A 17,970-nucleotide genomic window follows, 5' to 3' on the forward strand; every position below is an offset into this window, starting at 1 on the left:
CTTCGAAATTATGTTATAGTATGGTATTTTTTTCTACAACTAAACTTTTTAAGTTTCAAATAAATTATTCAAATTATTCATTCTATTAAAAGAGATTATTAAGATAATCAAAACACATAAAAAACTTATACTGAATATGTATAATTTATTTTCTAAATTTTATTGTACATAATTTGTTCTTCCTAAAAATTAAACAATTTCAAAAAGTAACTTTAATCACTCTATTTTTTACAAATGTATAATTTTATATGTTTTTTTTATTGATATTATTATTCTTTTTTGAAATGGCCCATATTCTTCTAATGGTTGTTATTATGCATTATATTTTCCTAATTTCTTTTGGTACAACTAAAATTTTTAAGTTTTAAAGTTGTTATTCAACTCATCCTATAAAGTCTACTTCTTCTAACCATTGTTATTATGCATTAAAGGTAAGGAGATTATTTTGATAACCAAAACTTATCCTATAATTACAATTGATATTTGCTAAAATAATTGATATTACTCTCAACCAAAACTTGTCTTTTTCCATTCTTAAGTAAATACACCGAATTGGACCAAATGGACCGAAGTGAGTTGAAATGAACCAAATTAGACCAAATAGACCAAAGTGGACAGCATGGACCGAATATACCAAATTGGACAGATGTGGACCTACTGGACTGAATAGACCTAAGTAGACTAAATTGGTCCAGAATAGACCAAAGTGGACTAAATTGGACCAAAATAGACTGAATGGACCAAAGTGGACCAAACAGGACCGATTTGATATTTTTTTTTTTTTCTTTACAACTAAAGTTTTAAGTTTCAAAATTTTTATTCAAATTTAATTATCACTTCCAAAATAACTAAGTATTAATTCAAACAAAAATCAAACCAAAGTTATAAGAGGGAGAGAGACTTGTGATGAGGAACTCAAAAATACAACACCAATATGTATTAATCCAAACTAGAGTTTTAAAAAATACAATGATTTATCAACTTAAAAGTAGAGTTGCAAACAGAATAGAGTATAACCTAAAACTGAGAAGAACAGGCCTCTTAAGAAGCGTGTTTTTCATGAAAAACAAATATTAGTAGTCTGTGACATTAGAAAACTGCCACTACTGCATAAGCAAAGTCACCTTACTGGCAAACTAGCAATCTCTAACAACATTAGAAGGACAAATCACAAATATCTTTCTAATTTAACACTCTTGCATCGTGAAACGTTAATTTTCTTTGTTGAACTTTTAAGCCAACATTATTTTTGGATATTGCAACATATAATAGGCCCAGTGATAGTACGTTTTGACTATAAAACTGCTGAGCAAGAGATCATCAAGTCATCTTGCTGCCGATTTGGAATGACCATGTAGAAAAACACGGTTAAAAGTGAAAAGATGCACATAGTCCAGTGGGTGACCAGCAATGTTCTTAAGGGCAAAAATAAAGGACACAGTAATATGACATAAGCCACAGCAAAATCCCAGGAAAACAAAAACAAAAACAAATTTTTTTCTAAATCAAAGAGTAGCACATAAGCAAACACCATTACCACCAATATCCACAAATGATATTCAATGCCAGTCAATTACCAGATGGTACTAACAAGTGAACAAGGCACAATTGAAGCATTACTATATCCCAAAGATTGTTTCACAAGGAAAGCCCCCCACCCCAACAAAAAAACAAGATGTCAATGATAAGGAAAACAATGTAACATACACATACAACTCTTATCAAATAAATAAATACATAAATCTTTGAAACAAAACCGGCATGTTAAAGACTTGAAGCCAGTGAGCTTTGACTCAAATGGCATTTCCGCCTCCTATAAAAATGGATAGTGTAAAGTTATAGACTCATAGGTTCAAAACCCATTGGTTGTCTCTCTAACTTACTAACAAAAAAGGACATTTATCAAGATGTAATTCGTGCAACATTGCCTAATAAAAAAAAACCTTTAAAAGGCCATAAACTTCAATTACTTGCCCCCAAATGTCCCAACTATAGTTTCAAATGCCCATACAATTCAAGCTTCATAATCTTCATACATGCCCCCAATTAGGCAATTACACATAATACTCTATGCACATACATACATTTAGCACAAACATCTAAACATAAAACACAAATACACACTGATGATGCTGTAAATATCACCAATGAGCTACATGATCCTCACACGCTCGTAACGATATCTGCACAGAAAAGAGAGGAGACCTAATAGAGAGCACCGGTGTGGTGCCGGCCGAATACCCTCCGAAGGTCAAGTTAGAACTATTCTCACAACTATAAAGTGATAGAGAAGGGTAAATTATGCATACCTCGATTTGTGAGAGTATTGCGGCTTTTATAGTAGTAGAAGGTTGGCATCTCTTTCTTGGTGTAGAAGTCTTTTCCTTATAGGAATCCTCTTGAATAGTCCCAAACATGATGGACAAGACATTTCCTTGTAGAGAAGATCTTCATTAACGTGCATATCTTCCGAAATCCTCTTCGTGCTAGGATTCCATTTACCTTGGGATTCTATGGTGATTAAGTGTGTGTCGCAAGTATTTCTCATCTAGGGTTTCTACTGTAACTATCCATAACAGACCTTTGCATAAGATGGGCTTGCCCTCTATCAGCCCATGGACATGTATCCGTCAGGCCCATTTAAAGGAGGTCTGTCAGGCTATATTTTTACCCTCTTCAGTTGCCCCCTTCACCCCATGGATTTGTCATCTTTGAGTGGAAGGACCCGTGGGGTGACGGTTCAAGGCTCCGGGGATGACAATTCAAAGGCCTGTGGGTCGACGGTTTCAGTGCAGATACCGTGAACTGCGCCAACGCCAGACAAGTTGTCCGGAAGCCATTATGACGCATGACACATGTCGCTCTTCGATTGGATTTTACCTCAGATCGAAGTGTCGTTTTGTCTTCCGTGCACTTCCTCTATAAATATCAGTGTCTTCCTTTCTGATTTCTCCATTTTCAGCTAAAACACACTGTCAGAGTGCAACCGTCATCTGCGCTGGGGGGAAGGTGGGATGCATGCTTTATCTAGGGTGATATTAGCCCTTCAAGCTAAGCATCTATTATGGAAAGGATGCCAAGGGTACCTAGCTCATGCGGTGGACACTAGGAAAGAGGTATTGAAGTTGGATGATATCCCTGTTGTAAGGGAGTTTCATGATGTCTTTCCTGAAGACCTACCAAGGATACCTATAGATAGGGAGATTGAATTCTCTATTGATTTGCTCCCTGGAACTTCTCCTATTTCGAAAGCACCATATCGGATGGCACCAACTGAACCTAAGGAACTCAAGAAACAGTTACAAGAACTCCTTGATAAGGGGTTCATTAGACCAAGTGCATCTCCTTGGGGTGCACCAGTTTTATTTGTGAAGAAGAAGGATGGGACTATGAGGTTGTGCATTGACTACCGTGAGTTGAAGCAGGTTACTATGAGAAACAAATACCCTCTCCCTCGTATTGATGACCTGTTTGATCAATTGCAAGGGGCACAAGTCTTCTCTAAGATTGACCTTCGTTCTGGGTATCACCAATTGAAAATCAAGGGTGAAGACATACCCAAGACAGCTTTCAGGACTAGGTATGGGCAATATGAATTCTTGGTAATGCCTTTTGGATTGACCAATGCTCCTGCTGCATTTATGGAGTTGATGAATAGGGTGTTTCATGAGTACTTAGACCGCTTTGTTATTGTCTTTATTGATGACATCCTAATCTTCTCTAAAAGCATGGAAGAACATGAAGAGCACTTAAGAATTGTTTTTCAGATTTTGAGGGAGAAGAAGCTATATGCCAAGTTTAAGAAGTGTGAATTTTCGCTTGACCAAGTGGTGTTCCTAGGGCATGTGATATCTAAGGTAGGCAATTCTGTAGACCCTAGTAAGGTTGAAGTTGTGGTTGACTGGGCAAGACCAACGAGTGTAAGTGAGGTTAGAAGCTTTTTGGGCCTTGCTGGCTATTATAGGAGGTTTGTGGAGGGATTTTCCCGTATTGCAGCCCTATTGACTCAGCTAACTCATAAGAATGCCAAGTTTGTGTGGATAGAAGAATGTGAGAAGAGTTTTCAAGAACTTAAGCAAAGGTTAGTCACTGCACCAGTACTAAACATCCCTAGCAACTTGGGAGGCTTTGTCATTTATAGTGATGCTTCAAAAAAAGGGCTTAGTTGTGTGTTGATGCAGCATGGTAAAGTCACAGCTTATGCTTCCCGCCAATTAAAGAGTTATGAACAGAATTATCCCACTCATGATTTGGAGTTGGCTGCAGTGGTGTTTGCATTGAAGATTTGGAGACATTATTTGTATGGTGAAAGGTGTGAGATTTATACAGATCATAAGAGCTTGAAGTACTTCTTCACTCAGAAAGAATTGAATATGAGACAACGAAGGTGGCTTGAGTTGATTAAAGATTATGATTGCTTAATCAATTACCGTCCAGGCAAGGCTAATGTGGTAGTTGATGCACTTAATTAGAAGTCTTCCGGTTTCTCAGCTGCCTTGTTAACTACTCAAAAGGAGATTATTAAGGACTTAAAGAGGATGGGAATTGAAATTGTCATGGGTGATTCCCAAGTCTTTATGGCTACTTTGACAATACAACCCACTTTGATTGAGAAGATTAAGAGTTCAAAGGTTGATGATGCACAAATTGTAAAGATCATAGAAGAAGTACAAGAAGGGAAGAGACCAGGATTTAATGTGTCTAATGATGGTGTCTTGAGGTTTGGAAAGAGACTTTGTGTGCCAAATAATGTTGCATTAAAGAAGGAGATTATGGAAGAAGCCCATCGTACCCCATACTCAGTGCACCCTGGTAGCATTAAAATGTATCGTGACATTCGAAAAACTTATTGGTGGAATAACATGAAGAGAGAGATAGCTCAGTTTTTGGAGCAATGCTTGACTTGTCAACAAATTAAGGCACTACACCAGAAATCTTCAGGACTACTGCAACCACTTCCCATTCCTGAGTGGAAGTGGGAAGCGTATATGTATGGATTTTGTGACTGGTTTGCCAAGATCTCCTAAAGAACATGAGGCCATTTGGGTAATTGTGGATAGAATGACAAAAACAGCACATTTTATTCCAGTTAAGATGACTTACTCACTTGATCAGCTAGCACAGATATATATTGATGAGATTGTGAGTCTTTACAGAGTTCCAGCATCAATTGTATCTGACCGAGACCCAAGACTCACCTCAAAGTTTTGGAAAAGCCTACATAAAGCTTTGGGTACAGCCTTCCACCCACAAACTGATGGATTATCAGAAAGGACTATTCGTACTTTGGAGGATATGTTAAGGGCTTGTGTATTGGATTTCAAAGGGAGTTGGGAAAAATACTTGCCTTTAGTGGAATTTGCCTATAATAATAGCTATCACTCTAGTTTTGAGATAGCTCCCTATAAGGCTTTGTATGGTAGAAAATGCAAGCCCCCATTATGTTAGGAAGAGGTTGGTGAGAGAAAATTGTTGGGACTAGAAATCATTCAGATGACATCTGAGAAGATTGATTTGATTCGTAAAAGAATGCAAACAGCACAAAGTCGATAGAAGAGTTATTATGACAACTCAAGAAAGAAAGTAGAATTTGAAGTTGGAGATATGGTATTTTTGAAAGTCTTCCCAATGAAGGGTGTGATGAGATTTGGGAAGAAGGGGAAGTTGTGTCCCAGATTTGTTGGTCCATTTGAGATCCTGAAACGTATTGGTAAAATTGCCTATGAGTTGGCCTTACTGCCTACACTTACAGGAGTGTATAATGTGTTTCATGTTTCCATGCTGAGAAAGTACATCCCGGATCCTTCACATGTCTTGAACTATGAGCCACTCAAGATCAAAGACAACTTGACTTATGAGGAAGTTCCAATCCAAATTCTTGACCGCAAGGATCATGTGCTACACACCAAGACCATATCATTGGTTAAGGTTCTTTGGAAGAATCAAACAGTGGAGGAGGCATCTTGGGAGCGAGAAGATGAGATGAAATCAAAGTATCCAGAGTTGTTCGTTAACAAAGGTATGTACGATTTCGAGGACGAAATTTATTAAGGGGGGAAGGATGTAACACCCCATAATTTTGATACCAATTTAATTATTATATGTAAATTATAAAGGAGACCTACAATTAAATGGATTAAATTGATTTGGGCCTAAGATATTAAAAATAAGATAAATACTATGGGATATGAAACCCAGGTGAGGTGGCATAAGTAAATATATGGGCCTTGAAAACCCTAGCCTATTTCCTCTTAAGTTACACGTGTATTTACTGATGGTGCCTCCTTTTGCTTCAGGCGACTATTGAACTTTGCCTTTCTTCACTGTGGCGTTGGGTTGGAATCTTCAGGTATGATTTTCTCATGCTCAAGATTTAAGAAGTTTGAATAGTCAATAGCTAGCAATTGATATGAACCTAGACTATCATTATACTATTAGAAAAGGGCTCCTATAATTGTATTATACTAGATAAAGATTGGTCAATATGTCAAGAAGGAACACAGACTTTGAAATTGAACCAAATAGAGTATTAGGCTTGGACTTTGTCACCATGTTAAAGTGAAAAGAGTGCTTATGGTTATTGCATTCACACATAGCCTTAATTGTTGACCGATCAACCATCACACTTCTATTATTGTCTAAATCCTTGTCTAGCGGCATTAAAGGGACAATAGGCAACTAGATTGATAGCAAGGCTTCTATGTGGCTTTCCATGTTAGATTGAATATATATATATATATATATATAATATTAAGGTCAGTAGATGTCCCGCGGCATCAAGAGAGCATTCTAGCAATAGATTGATAGATTAAAGCAATCTCACGTGGCCTTCAATGTTAAGTTGAATATATATATTTATATATATAATGTTAGAGTCAATGGACATCCAGTGCATCAAGAGGGAATGCTAAGCAACAAATTAAGGCAATACGTGGCTTCAAATAGTAAATTGGATAGTTTGGTGAATAAATGGAGAATTTTAGATATATCAATATTGTCTAGGATAAAACCGTTTAATTGTGAAAATAGATTTTTAAGTGGGAAATTGTGTATTGATGAACCTATTTTTGGTGTTGCTAGGTTCTAATTCTACTGAATTGTTGTAATTCAAGGGAGGTTGATTTCTTTTATTTTTGCAACTAAGAGGTAAGTGGTGTTTACTAATTTTGGGGATTTTCCTAGACAGTGTTGGTTATTAAACTATTATATATCAAAGAAATATATTGCTATTCTATACATATAAATGGATATTTTATAATTTCTTGATGTGCACATTAATTATTCATTTTATGAAAAACTTGTGGGACAACCTAAATTTATTTAAATTCGTATGTGTGAATATGTCCTTATATTTTCGAGAATTATGAATGGATTATTTTTGTGAGCATCTTGAATGGATTATTTATGTGAACATCTTGTATATGTTTTGAAAACCTATGGCAAGTCGTGATTAAAAGCTCAATGTTTTATTAGTCCTTAGTAAGGGACAATCATACTGGAGCTAGTCCTTAGCAAGGGACGGTCCCAGAAAAGGGGACAGTGCACATTTGATAGCTCCTTAGCAAGGGAGTATACTATTAAGGATCCAAAAAGGAAGCTCCTTAGCAAGGAAGTGCACCTTTAGGTTCCAAAGGAGCCATCCTTAAGAAAGGGGATGAAAATGAGGTTCCAGTCCTAGAAAAGGGGACAGCACAACCTTGTCAACGGGCCGTAAACGTTGACCACGAGTAAAGCCTAGGAAACTGTGTATGTGATGGTATTGATATATATGTTATGATGGCTCACAATATAAAGATATTTTCTTTTACATGAAATATTTAATGATAAATATTGATGAGTTACAAGTTATGAAATTGCTGTAAGAATTATTTATTTGAAGGTTTGTTCCCACACCCCAATATTAGTGAATTCCACTTATTGAGTTATCTCACCCCCCCCCCCCCCCTCCCCTTTATTTCCCATTACAGATATATTGAGGGATTATTGGTATGAATAGCAACGGGTCGGGTTCGAGCCGGGTTTTTCCATACCCGGACCTGATCCACGGCTCGAACCTGGCCTGTTTACTAAACGGGTTTTTTTTTTTTTCGGGGCCTGGACCTACCCATGCCTGGCCCCGCGGGCCCCGTCTAACTAGGCCAAATTTGGGCCTAATTCTCAAACCAAATCATGGCCCAATCACAATCAATTTTTTTTCAAGGCCCAGATGCCAAAAATAGTCCAAAAATAGGCCCAATCAGCTTAAAATATGAAGGAAAAAAAAAAAAAAAATCTTACACCAAATCGCTTGTCAAACACTAGATTGTCATAGTGTAAGATCTTGAGTATAAGTATATGCAAGTGTAAGATTTTTCCTCTTTTTTTTTTTTCTTTTTTTTAAAAAAAAAAAAAAAAAAAAAAAAAGAGGAAAACAAATCAGCTGTTTTTTTTTTTTTTCTTCACTTCTTTGCTAATACAGATTTTTCACCATCAAAAGAATAAAAAATACAAATCACAATCCCAAACATAAACAGCTTTTTTTTTTTTTTTGCTCTTTGATCGGTGCAAAATTGCAAGTGCACAGTATCATAGTTTTATAGTAAAGTGATGAGAAGAGTATCGTCCTCAGGGATTGGTAGCTTACTTTTAACAAATACCAAACTTATGCTAATCTCGATTTTATCTAGAGAAGTCACTAAAGTTTTTGTAATTGGAATTCAAAATAAAATCAATTTAAATAAAAGATACGCAGAGGAAAAGAAAGATGTTGCTTGAAAATCAACTTAATGAGAAAGAAACTTCTAGGAAATCGATTTCACCTAATTCCTCACTATGCTTTACTCATCTAGTTAAATGAATTTAATTCTCTCTGTTTGTTAGCAATCTCCAAACTCTTCCAAGAGCCTCTTTCGACAGTCAATTGGAAACATTCTTATTCATCAATTTACATAAGAGTATACAATTTAATAAATTAAGAAAGCATTAAGACCAACGATTTTAATACTACATAGATTCATACAAGTCTTTCGATCTCTATATTTACCTATGCTAAAATATTCAAGATCTATCCTATAATTCCCTCTTTCGACAGCAAATCACAAGATTAAAATCATCTAATTAATGGCTAGTTGATTAGAAGCAATAAGCTTAGAATAAATCAGACAAACATGAAGAGAAATTGTTCAAATTAACATAGAAAAGCAAGCATAGTTCGGAACAAATTACATCATTTTCCTAGAATAAAGAAAATTTAGTTCATGCTAAAAATTAAATTCAACATAAACGAATTCACCATAATTTTTCTGAGAAGATTTGAAGGAAAAAATGAACGCAAAAGAATCTTTTTCAGTGTCTTTTCTGCTTTAGCCCTCTTTCTTGTTTCTGTTCTTCCTCAGCACACCTTTTTTTTGCTTCAGCGTACCTTTTCTTTTGTTCTTTGTTCTGCCCTCTTTCTTTCTTTTCTTCTATTTCAGCCCTCTTTCTCGTTTTTGTTTAGTGCCACCTTTTTTCTTTTTGTTGTTGTTGTTGTTTTTTTTTTTTTTTTTTTTTTTTTTTTTTTTTTTCCTGTTTTAGCACTCCTTTTCTTGTTTCTGTTCTTCTTCAGCACACCTTTTTTTTTTCTTCAGCGTACCTTTTCTTTTATTCTCTGTTCAGCCCTTTTTCTTTCTTTTCTTCTGTTTCAGCCCTCTTTCTTGTTTCTATTCAGCGCCAACTTTTTTTTTTTCTGTTTCAGCACTCCTTTTCTTGTTTCTGTTCTTCTTCAGCACACCTTTTTTTTGCTTCAGCGTACCTTTTCTTTTGTTCTATGTTCAGTCCTCTTTCTTACTTTTCTTCTGTTTCAACCTTCTTTCTTGTTTCTGTTCAGCGCCACCTTTTTTTTTTTGGTTTCAGCACTCCTTTTCTTGTTAAGCGCCTCCCTTTTGTTTCTTTTAGTGCCTCCTTTTTGTTGTCTTCTTGTAGCCCTACATTTTTAAAGGCCAGCCCAAAACTTGTTGCAGCCCAAAAAGCCCAAAACGTTTTGCTTCAAAAGCCCCAACGTGTTTCTCCTTTTAGTTCAACACCTCTTTTCTGTTCCAACCCTTTTTCTTTTCAATTTTTTTCCTTGCCAACTTCTAAGGCCATAAAGAAATCTTCCTTTGGTTCCGTTTATCCAAGACCCAATATTCTCTCTAGTTGCTTCACATCTCTTTTATTTGAGTAAATCTTTATTTTCTTCAAATCTGGAATAAAATTTAAATAACAAAAATCAAGTCTAAAATCAACAAAATAAATAAAATTAGACTAAAATTTAAAGTTGAGAAGTGATAAATTACACTCAATTATACAAGTCATCACTCTTCTTTGTTAATACAAATTTTTTACTAAAAACAAAAAACACAAATCACAAACAGAAAACACAATCAATAAATCCCGAATTCGATTCTTTCGTATCTGATACCGGCATTGATGTCGTCGAGCAACATACGCGTCGTGGCGGCGTGTGCAGCTAAGGCTAGGTTGCACAGATCGTCAGAGGGTGGCAGAGATCTTGAGAAAGAAAGAGAGGAGGCGGCTGAGAGGTGAGGCGTGAGCGTGACTGTGAGTGTGCTTCTATGTGAGGGTAAGGCGCTGATTGAGGGTGAGGGAGGCCGTGTGCGTGAGGCAGTGACTGAGAGTGAGTGAGGTCATGTGCATGAGGCAGTAACTGAGAGTGTGTGAGCTGAAATAAGGCAGTAAGGATGAGGAGGGACTGAGGGAGGTGTGAGCTGAAGTAAGGCAGTAAGGATGAGGAGGGACTGAGGGAGGCGTGAGCTGCTGCTGAAGTAATAAGGGACTTTAGGGTTAGTTATAGCTATAAATATATAGGGGGTTTTTTGGTAATTTCAGGGTAACCGGGTTATATCCGGGTCGGGTTTCAGATTTTTTTGATAAAACCCGGACCCGATTCGATTTTTTTAAAAAAAACTCATACCTGACCCTATTCCTAATCGAACCGGGTAAAATCCGGCCCATTAGGGTTGGGCTGGACTGGGTACCTACAGGTCGGGCAAAAATTGTCATCCCTAATTATTAGAGTAGAAATTCTTGAAAGACAGCAATTACGAACTATTTTGTGGAATTGAGGATTTTATTATTATTTTATGGCATTAAACATTGTATTGGAGAATTATTTTGAGAATGTTTTGTATTTGGTGAATTAGAGCTCTGACTTTTGTGATGAGATTCAAGGTTGCTGGTTTCTTTTATTTAATATTTTTATAGACTATTTAGATTAAATATACTTATATTGCTTATGATTTTGGGACGTTACAATTGTGGTATCAGAGCCATGCCCTAGCCGGAGGTGTGGGCCCCACACGTGAGGACGCGTGTGCCCATAAGGGGAGTGGATTGTAGTGACCCAAAAAGGGGGGTTCTTGCATTCCATGGAATTCCACATTGCCTAGGGAAGCACATGGGAATGTGTTTATAAGGAATGACCTCCCTTCAATGTGTAGAGGCCTTTTCCCCAGTGCAACTTGGGGAAAAACAAAACCATGAGGGGTATGGGTCCCAAAGTGGACAATATCTACACAGTTGGGATAGGGCCGTTACATATGGTATCAGAGCCGGCCCAGTAACCCTGTGTGGGCTCAGAGACACTACCCCACAAAGTGGGCCCTAACGAGGACGTTAGGGATTTAAGTGGGGGAGATTGTGATACCCCGATTTGATTGATTGTGTGATGTGTGTGGGTGTGTGATTAGTCCCACATTGGGTATTTACTGGGTTGAACTGGGTTTTATTAACAACTACAAAGAGCCTCAATTGTGACTAGTCCTTTTGAGGGCAAACCTAACTTGTGCAAAGGTCTATTATGGATAGATACAGTAGAAACCCTAGAAGGGAAATACTTGCGACACATACTTAATCACCATAGAATCCTAAGATAAATGGAATCCTAGCACGAAGAGGATTCTGGAAGATATGCGCATTAATAAAGATCTTCTCTACAAGGAAATGTCTTGTTCATCACGTTTGGGACTATTCAAGAGGATTCCTATAAGGAAAAGACTTCTACACCAAGGATGAGATGCCAACCTTCTACTACTATAAAAACTCCAATGCCCTCACAAATCCAGGTACGCATAATATACCCTTCTTTAGCACTCTAGAGTTGTGAGAATAGTTCTAACTTGACCTTCAAAGGGTATTCGGCCTGCATCACACCGATGCTCTCTGTTAGGTCTCCTCTCTTTTCTGTGCAGATATCGTTACGAGCGTGCGAGGATCGTGTAGCTCACTAGTGATATTTACGGCATCATCAGTTGGTGTCGTCTGTGGGAAATCGTAACTGTAACTTGTAAGCCATACAAACATTACCCGGACAAAAGGCTGCATGATACTTACACGCTTGATGGCGACCACCAACAACGTTCAAGAAGACGAGCCACAACCTACTGCCCTGGAGAGATAGGTCCTAACCCTTACAGCGGCAGTGGAGCACCTCACTAGACAAAACCAGACCCTAGAGGAACAACTGCAATAGAAGAACGCAGTGATGGGAAACCAAGAAGAAGATCAAGAAGGTGCCAGTGTTGATCGCAAGAACCAGGAGAGACCGGAGGGTAGTAACGCCCCAAGCAGACCGGAGCGACAAAACATAAGCCTCTCAACCCTCATGGATACGACTCCACCTATTGTCGCGGAGATGCAGGCAATGAAGGAGCATGTGGAAATTATGATGAATGCCCTCAAGGGACGAGTATCCAGCGATCTTGATGACCTAGTCAACCTAACCGACTCACTGTTCACTGCCTCCGTCAATTGCTTCCCTTTGCCGCATAAATTCCACATGCCATAGATAGATAGTTACGACGGAGTTAAGGACCCTCTAAATCACCTAGAGACCTTCAAGACCTTGATGCACCTTCAAGGAGTTGCAGACAAAATCATGTGTTGGGCCTTCCCTACAACGCTGAAGGGTGCTACGAGAATTTGGTTCAGTCAATTAACGCCTAGCTCTATCAGTACTTTCAAGAAGCTGAGTGCCCAGTTCACTTCGCACTTCATTGGAGGGCACAAATACAAGAAGTCTACTGCATGTCTGATGAACATTAAGCAGCAGGAGAACGAGACGCTGAGGTCCTACATAACCCGTTTCAACAAGAAGGCCCTCTCAATTAACGAGGCGGATGACAAGATACTCATGGCAACATTCACTAATGGGTTACGAAAGGGTAAGTTCCTATTTTCTTTGTACAAGAATGATCCAAAGACCATGTCGGATGTGCTTTACAGGGCCACCAAGTATATGAACGCGAAAGACGCACTACTGGCCCGCGAGGATAAGCCCAGAAAAAGGGAAAGACAGGAGGACACACGGCAGGATAGGGGGCACAAGGTGGCTAGAATCGGAGAACGACGGGATGATAGATGCTCCAAACCCCCCACTGGGAAGTTCATAAGCTTCACCCCATTGACTACCCCAATAGATCAGGTCTTAATGCAGATCAAAGACGAAAGAGTCTTGACGTTCCCCGACAAGTTGAAGGGAGATCCCAGCAAGAGGCCAACAGACAAATACCTGCATGACGACACGCTTGTTGTCAGCCTGAGGGTAGGAGACTACAACATGCACTGGGTTCTGGTCGACAACGGCAGTTCGACAGACATCTTGTATTACCCGGCTTTTCAGCAGATGAGGATTGATAGAGAAGAGTTGGTCCCAGCTAATGCCCCTTTAGTTGGTTTCGGAGGGATGAGAGTGTTCCCCATCGGTGCCATCACGTTTTCAGTAACAGTGGGTGATTATCCCCAACAGATCACTAAGGAAGCAACATTCCAGGTGGTCGACCGCTCGTCCGCTTACAATGCCATTCTCGGACGACCCACCCTTAACTCATGGAAGGCTGTAACTTCAACCTACCATTTAATGATCAAATTCCCAACGGATTATGGAGTAGGAGAACTGCACAAAAATCAGGTGGCAGCACGAGAATGCTGTATTGCTATGCTAAAGATGGATGATCATCAGCAAAAAATGTGCATAAGAGAACAACGAACTATAGCGGAGCCAGTTGAAGAATTAAAAGAAGTGATCCTTGATGACTTAAGGCCAGAACGGATGACTAGAGTGGGTACACTAGCAAGCTGGCCGGTACGCCAAGAGCTCACAGCATTCCTAAGAGATAATCAAGACATGTTCGCCTGGAGTCACGAGGACACGCCAGGAATCAACCCCTCAATCATGGTTCACAAGCTGAATGTATCACCCTCATTTTCCCCAATCTGGCAGAAGAAACGAGTATTCACTCAGGAGTAGGACAACGCCATTTTCGAGGAAGTACGAAAGTTGCTTAAGGCATAATTCATCCGAGAAGTGTACTATCCCAATTGGTTGGCAAACGTTGTCATGGTTAAAAAGACCAATGAAAAATGGAGGATATGTGTAGACTTCACGGACCTCAATAAGGCCTACCCCAAAAACAGTTCTCCACTCCCTCAGATATATACTTTGGTAGACTTAACTGCAAGACACCAGCTTTTGAGCTTCATGGACGCTTTCTCGGGCTATAACTAGATTAAGAGGGAAGAAGCCGATCAAGAGAAGAGCTCTTTTGTCACCAGCCAGGGACTGTTCTGTTATAAGGTGATGCCATTCGGACTCAAAAATGCTGGAGCAACATACCAAAGATTAATGAACAAGATGTTCGCGCACCAGATTGGGAGGAACGTACAAGTTTATGTTGATGACATGCTGGTGAAGAGCCTACATGAAGACGATCACCTAGGCGACCTCCATGAGACCTTTGACACTCTCTAGTCATATAACTTGAAGTTGAACCCAGGCAAGTGCATGTTCGGAGTGACGGTGGGAAAATTCTTGGGCTTCATGGTATCCCAAAGAGGTATAGAGGTTAACCCAGAGAAGATACGGGCCATAATAGAGTTAGAACCGCCAAGGACGGTCAAGGAGGTGCAAAGTTTGAATGGCAAAATCGCAGCCCTGAACAGGTTCGTCTCGAAAGTGGCGGACAAATGTCTACCTTTCTTCCGCACTCTGAGAAAATCGTTTGAGTGGACGGACGAATGCCAGATGGTGTTTGACAAGTTAAAGGCATATCTTTCATCTCCCCCGTTGCTCAATCCATCCAAGCCAGGAGAAGAGCTTTACCTATATTTAGCTATTTCACAAGCCGCTATTAACGTAACTTTGGTGAAAGAGGAAGACGGATCTCAGAGACCAGTCTACTTTACAAGCCAAGCGCTTCGAGGTGCAGAAGAGAAGTACCCTCAAATGGAGAAGTTGGCCTTTGCGTTGATAATCGCAGCGCTAAAACTCAAACCGTACTTCCAAGCACATACCATCATTGTCTTGATGGACAAGCCCTTGAGAAGAGCCATAAGTAGCCCCGAGTCTGCAGGAAGAATGGCTTTGTAGGCAGTAGAGCTTAGCGAGTTTGACATACAGTACCATCCGCGAACGGCTATAAAAGAACAAGTAGTGGCTGACTTCATCGCCAAATTCACCCTCGGAGACGGCCAGGGGGTAGAGGAGACACGACAATGGAATATTTATACAGACGGATCTTCAAATAAACGAGCAGGAGGGGCCGGCGTGGTGATCCAAACCCCGGAGGGGGATAAGATCAAGTGCATGATCTGACTGGATTTACCCATAACCAACAACAAGGCAGAATACGAAGCCTTGGTGGTAGGGCTAGACCGCGCAAAGGCTGCAGGTGCTGAAAACGTGGTTGTGCATTGCGACTCACAGGTAATAACAAGTCAGATTAATGGCGGCTACAAGTGTAAGAATAAAAGGATGAAAAGGTATCTAGAAGAAGTGAAGAATCGAATCAGCAACCTCGAAGTCAGATTTGTTAAAATCCCGAGGGGGGAAAACGAATGCGCTGATCGACTAGCAAAAGCAGCCTCGACAGAATTTATGCTTGTCCCCGAACAAGTATTGTCATTTGTCCAAGTCTCCTCGCTTATTGATGACGGAACAAATGTGCTGGAAGTAAATTCTGAAAGCAATTGGACTACGCCATTGATATCATACCTGAAGACTAGCGTTTTGCCAAACGGGAATGACGCCGCTAGAAAGTTAAAGGTCCAAGCATCACGATTTGTGCTGATAAAAGATGTTTTATACAAAAGAGGATTCTCTCGATCGTACCTGAGGTGTCTATGCCATGAGGAAGCAGATTATGTAATGAGAGAAGTCCACGAGGGTATCTACGGAAACCACTCGGGGGCACAGTCATTAGTGCACAAGTTGATCCGAGCAGGATACTATTGGCCTACAATGCTAAAGGCGCACAGGCTTATGTCAAGGCCTATGACAAATGTCAAAGGTTCAGTAATCTCATCAGGCAACCATCCGAAGAACTGACCTCCATGACGGCCCTTTGGCCCTTCGCTCAATGGGTACTAGATATCATGGGCCCCTTCCCAACAGCAGTTAGGCAGCTAAAGTTTCTGGTGGTTGGTATCGACTACTTCACTAAGTGGGTGGAAGCAGAAGCCCTAGCCACTATCATGGAGAAGAACATTAGACCTTTTGTTTGGAGGAATATCATCTGCAGGTACGGGATACCCAAAGTGCTTGTCTCCGACAACAGAAAGCAATTCGACAACAGCACATTTAGGGACTTCTGTTCGGAGCTAGGTATCAAGAATCACTAATCGTCACCCGCACACTCACAGGCCAATGGACAAGTTGAAGTTACGAACCGATCCTTACTTAAGATCATCAAGACCCGACTCGAGGGGGCAAAGGGTATCTGGCCGGACGAGCTACCAAGCATTCTATGGGCATACTGAACTACAGCAAGAACACCCACTGGAAAAACACCGTTCAAACTAGCATACGGAAGTGAAGCTGTCATCCCAGCAAAAGTAAGGCTCACAAGCTATCGAGTGGAGAACTACAACAAGGACAAGAACGAAGAGGCCATACGCCTTCAGCTCAACCTAGTAAACGAAGTACGAGTGACAGCGGAGCAAAGGATGGCGCAGTATCAGAATCTCATGGCGAAACACTAGAGATCTTGTGCTACGGAAGGTAATGGGCGCTACTAGAGATCCTTCGCAAGGAAAGCTCGGCCCCAACTGAAAAGGACCCTATAGGATCGTATCATGGCAGAGGAAAGGCACCTACCATCTCGAGACACTGGATGGGCGAAGGCTTCAACACCCATGGAACACGGAGCACCTACGGAAATACTACCAGTAGAGATGAAGAACAACGACGCTTTTTTCATGTTTATTTAGTTTTTATTACAATTATTAGTTTTACTTTAACAAATTTTTTGCTACAATACTTTAAGTATCTTTTTAAGCCCAAGGGGGCAGGTACTTTTCTACAAACACTTTTTTTTTTAAGAAGAATATTCAGACACATCTATGCCTTTTCAACCTGAATTCTCATAAAGTCCACAAGTTGGACGGATCATCCCAGGAGGATGAAGATTTTAAGTCCACAAAAATGGACAGATATAAATAAAGTCCATACGCTGGATGGATCATCCCAGAAGGATGAAGATTCTAAGTCCACAAAAATGGATAAATATAAATAAAGTCCACAAGCTGGACAGAATCATCCCTGGAGGATGAAAATTCTAAATCCACAAAAGTGGACAGATATAAACAAAGTCCTCAGACTGGATGGACCATCCCAAGTTGATGAACTTTCTAAACCCACAAAAGTTAACGGGTATAGGCTAGAGTCCACAAATTGGACGGATCATCCCAGGATGGTGAAAATCCAAAGTCCAAAAAGTGGACGGGTATAAACTAAAAGTGGACGGTTCATCCATGAAGGATGAAAATACTACCCAATCCATATAGTGGACGGGTATAAACTAAAAGTGAACGGTTCATCCATGAAGGATGAAAATACTACCCAGTCCATATAGTGGACGGTACATAAAGGACGTAAATTTTATTTGAATCCATAAAGTGGACGATTCTACATGAGGAAAAAATGTAGATTTTAGTCCATAAAATGAACGGATCATCTAG

The sequence above is a fragment of the Quercus robur genome, chromosome 3, assembly GCF_932294415.1.
Source record: "Quercus robur chromosome 3, dhQueRobu3.1, whole genome shotgun sequence".
NCBI classification, from domain to species: domain Eukaryota; kingdom Viridiplantae; phylum Streptophyta; class Magnoliopsida; order Fagales; family Fagaceae; genus Quercus; species Quercus robur.